The sequence below is a fragment of the Euprymna scolopes genome, chromosome 5, assembly GCF_053919585.1.
Source record: "Euprymna scolopes isolate OS-2025 chromosome 5, ASM5391958v1, whole genome shotgun sequence".
NCBI classification, from domain to species: domain Eukaryota; kingdom Metazoa; phylum Mollusca; class Cephalopoda; order Sepiida; family Sepiolidae; genus Euprymna; species Euprymna scolopes.
In genome coordinates, this window is record NC_136486.1 from 35,959,180 (window position 1) to 35,964,474 (window position 5,295).

The 5,295-nt window shown below is 32.6% G+C and overlaps 1 pseudogene; it reads left to right on the forward strand.

Annotated features, from left to right (window-relative positions):
• The first annotated feature begins 579 nt into the window (after positions 1-579).
• On the forward strand, positions 580-696 carry LOC145277159 (5S ribosomal RNA; annotated as a pseudogene).
• The last annotated feature ends 4,599 nt before the right edge of the window (positions 697-5,295 follow it).

Consider the following 5,295-nt stretch of genomic DNA (forward strand, 5'->3'; position numbering starts at 1 on the left):
ACCGATTAAGCAATGGCTGGAAATAACTAACAATTGTTTATTGGGATTTTTTGGAATATACCATTTCCATTCTAAATGAATCTAGAATAATAACGATCGGGGTGATATTCTAGTTTCATTATAAGATATATTCAGGATGATAAGGGCCCAAGATAATAAGCATACTAATATATAGATAATAATAATAATAGCATGCTATTATTCCGTCAGCTCTGCCTGGATAGAGGTCCTAAGTAATTCGGAATTGTATTTTTCAGTCGCCCACACTGAAAATTAAAACCTTTATAGTTGACTTTTTCTCACCAGTACGCCAGGGGTCCTTGCGAAGATTTTTCTGAGAAGAACAGTGAAGATCCAAAGAAGAAACAGTTATGCTGGGAGACAACCAAATACTAAGTAGGCTTAGTATAGAACGTAATACGATAAAGAAACCATTGATTATAAATAATATATATATATATATATATATATATATATATATATATATATATATATATATATATATATATATATATATATATATATATATATATATATATATATATATATATATATATATATATATATATATATATATATATATATAGCATAATCGCGTTGACACACCGGTTCTCGTCAGATCACCGAAGTTAAGCAACGTTTAGCCTGGTTAGTACTAGATGGGTGACCATTTGGGAATTCTAGGCGCTGTATGTGTTCTCCGCTTATCTCAGCATTTGTTTCCAGTCATCCTATACATACACTTAACTTGTCACGTGTATTTAACAACGTCCAGTCAGGAGAGGTGTGGTTTGAGATTGCGCACCTCCTGCCACAAAACATTTCACGCGCAGAAACCCCTTCGTGGGTATCCATAGTCTGTCAAAGACTCAAGGAGCTATCTTCGACATACAGTCCTGTTTAGTTGTATCACACCCCATCAGCTAGACTAGCACCACTCCCAAGCCAAGGATTGAACCTAGAACCACCGTGTTGACAGTCGGCAGTTCTCCTACTCGACCACGGAAGCGATGCCTGCAAATAACCTGTCCGAATGTCTATTTAAACAAACATCCGTCCACCACTTTTACAGTACTCAACCCGCCTGTTTGCAAAAACACACGCACACACATACACACACAAACACACACACACATATATATATATATATATATATATATATATATATATATATATATATAGTAGAATAATTAATCATAAATTAGTGATATTTACAAGTGGGAGTAAAATAGATTTAATACTCTTAAAATTCTTAAGGTTCCGTGGCGCAGTGGTTAGAATACTTTGAAAAAAAAGTCAATTATAAACCAATCATCGCTTAAAAAAAGTCAGTAACCTGTAAATATTAATTAGCTTGTACGTAATAATTATATTCGTGTTGACAATATAATTTACGGATAATAATGAAATTTTTCGCTTACTGAACAAGATGCGTATTGGCGTTATGTACATTTAGCAGTCGGAATGACGTATAGCCACTCTCTTTATTTGTTCTATTTGTTTTTTGTTTTTTTTTCTTTTCAATCTATTTCGTTTCCACTAAATACCAAGCTGTGTCTCTCTTTAGTATCACACCAATTATTAACATTATATTAATACCTTGTATAGCACGGCCAGTATTTCATTAATGAGTAATATTAAATATCTTTAAATTCTTTTGAGTAGTGTTGGGCCCCATGAGTGACCAATGGACATAAAATGTATTTGATATATATTTACCAAGTATTTCAGTTCCTTGGTTTATGTTCAATTTAAAACGAACATTGGTTTTCAATTAGAAGAATGAAAGTAACACATTTTTAAAAGCTCCCTTACATGGCAAATAGTGAATCACGCATTTAAATTTATTCTAATTATATGCTTACGAATAGACGGATGCAAGATTGTGGTACAATATCTTAACAAAACCGAGTTGTCCGATGGTTTCGTGATCACCACATGTTTCGACTTGTTTTCCTCTATTTCCTTCCAGGTCCACGTTGCTTTAAGATCCGTAGAAAGAAGAGATGAGTACGGTTCAATCGACAAAGGTTGAAGTTGTTGCCGAGGGAAGAAAAGTTGCCAAACAAACAAAAGAAAATGTCAGAAAACGCTTGTTATAAACAATAACAACGTTTATTAACGCAATCTTCAACAAACACCACGGAATGGCAGTGACTGTGGTTGACTGGCGGAATAAAGTTTTCTTAGAAAATCTTAACTGCAATTAGGCAGCATCAATGATGAAGAATGCGGTAGCAACGGATTTTGTTCTTTAAGCGGCGGCAAAAAACGAACCAACTCGATTTTTCGCTTTGGGTATCCTCTATTGGCCCGAATTCTTGAACAATCAGTTCCTGATTGGTCAGCCAATGGAGATAGCTGACTAATTGCTATCGTTGTAACAATCACCCTGGTTAGCCTCTGATTGGTTTTAGATAATCGGCCAATAGGTTGCAGTCATTAGGAGGGGCTACACGGAACAATTCTGTGATTGGTTGATGAATGATGTATACTCGCCCAGTCATTTTGTCAAACTTGTACTCAATTCCAAGTTATGCGGACCCAAAATGTTTGCCAACTTAGAAATATATTTATTGTTTATAATTTTGAAAATTATGATTTTCAGCAAGTGCAACCATCTGCAATGTGTTTTGCTTTAGTTTTATAAGTCTTTGCTGGAATCACAATTAATTTGCAATAAAAATGTTGGATTTCCAAAACAAATTTATTTTACTTTATATAATTTGTTTATAATTTTGAAAAGTCCATACACCTGCAGATGGTTTTGTTTTATTGACAGTTTCATCGGTCAAATCCTGTTCTTTACTCGGGTCACCATTTCCTTGCACTCAATGACTATTTATTAATTAAATGCTGGATACCCAAACGATTGTATCCTGTATTATCATAATTTAATTATTTATTATTCAATTAACTTCGCCAATCAACCTTTTGACATTTAACTAAAAGTGTCATAAGATGTCAATGTCACCAGTAAAAGACAAGAGAACAATGAAACGATGAGATATTCCATGTGCGTTTTATTTTAATATCTTACATCTTACTATCCTTTTAGTTTTATTGATTCTTTTGCATTAATTCTTGAATTTTGAGAATGAAAAATTATCTCCCCTACCCACACCATGAATCGGTGATCACGTGTGTGAATTTATTCAAAGGATATGCCAAGGAATATGAAAAATGGGTATATGACAGATATTTCAAAATCATAAATGTATCAGGTTCTGTCTATGTATTGTATGAATGAAGAAACTGATATCAACATTTGATATACATTTCAAATAAGATTCAAATGTATTTTATTGCAAGTTTTTTTTATTTCACTTTATTTTACTACTGAATAAAATTATATATATATATATATATATACATGCATACATATATATCTCAATAAATACATATATATATATTTTAAATTGGTATATTTAAGCAGCATGTTTTCATTCAAGCAGACACTATACAACGGAGATACTTTGCTTTATCATTCTTTTTTTTTTCGATTTTTCGTATAATTTTTTTAATTATTTTTATTTTTATTTTTCGTATAATCTTTTAATGTGGATTTAATGTGCGAGGTTTACCTTTGTTGATATGACAATCAGGTTGACGGGGTTTTAATGAGAAGTCCATTGGCTTCAGCTTTAATTAACAGCTTCGTCGCTTATTATGAATCCGTTCTTTTTTTGATTTTGGAACTACATTCATTACGTATGTTCAGTATGTTGACTATATTTACATCGCAAAAGTCAAGCGTCGGCATTCTTTAATACTCTTCATGGGGCAATACAGCTCACTATGGAATGTGAAAACGATAACTTTCTTGGATGTTCTTGTCGAACGTTCAAGAAATGACTAGCTCATTATCTTTTATAAGAAGCCGATTTTTACTTGGTGTAAGTGAATTGATCTTCTTTTGTACCGAAATCAAGAAGGTTCGGCTTACTTTATACGTTAGTGCGAAGAGCCCCCATGATTGGTTCAACTAGCAGACTAAGCTCCGAAATAGATAAGATCAGGGAGATATTCAATAATAGTGGTTATTAATAAGGCATTATTAATGATTGTATTAGGGAAAAAGATTTCAAATCCCCTAAAATATTTGTCACTTCAAAAACACCAGATTATGTAAAATCACCACGGATAGGGAATAATAGTTAAAAATTGACTGAACAGATCGTTAGAAATATTATTTATTGCGTTTAATCTGCTTCCTAGCCTTTGATATATACTAGATTTGCATTTCCTTCGTTTTGCAAGGATAGTTTGCCTTACATCCAAAATAGTAATATTATTTATAAATATAAATTACTGGTTATGTGGGACGGACGTTATTGCATTTGTAGACTCGTATAAACCAGACTTTCCATCCGATATTAGACAGAGAAAGGTAGGATCCGTGAGTCTGCTTCCGTCTGCAACTTTAAACTCTGCTATTGGCCAGCATTAGGTTAAGAATCCATGTGACAACAAGTACAAAATAGAGTGGCTTGATGTACTACTACGACTAGCATAAGACGTAACACTATAGATAGCACCGCCCTATTTACTTGATCTTCAGCCTTGTGAGTGTTTTTCTTTTTCAAGATAGACCTATATTAAAGGCGTTTACGCCATGGTAAAGACTGAAGTACGTAAATTAAAAAAAACATAAAAAAAGACATATATAAAAGCCCATTAGTTTCGGATATGCTATAATTTTGAAAATTGATTATATTTTGGTTGTTGTTTAAGGTTACGTAAAAACGAGATGATAGATCCCGCGAACAGGTTTTATTGGTGGCAATATGGGGATATTGACGTTTTGAAGTGAAATAAACTATTTGTAATTCAACTGACGTTATTCCTTATGCATTCATTGAGCGTACAATTAAAGTTATTAACTATTTGCTCATTGCGTGTATATTTATTTTATTTGTTAGTTATAGCAAATGATTTTTTCTAAGAATTCAAACAACGAAGAGAACTGTACACAACCCGGAATCAGTTGCACTTTAAAATTGGGTGAGCTTTAAAATTAATTTATTGTCAAACAAGTCAGAATTGCGAAGATTCAGAGTCGTGCCAATCCCACTGGACGGAGATTTCATTTAGTTGATGAGTTTAGCAATTGTTCTGTGGGCGTCGCCCTTATTCGAGATATTTTTACAGAAATAATATATTCATATTTTCATAGACCCGTTATAATTGTTCAAGTTTTCTTATGTATATATATATATATATATATATATATATATATATATATATATGGTGTGTGTGTGTATGAGAATGTGTGTCTGAGAACATTCTCTACCT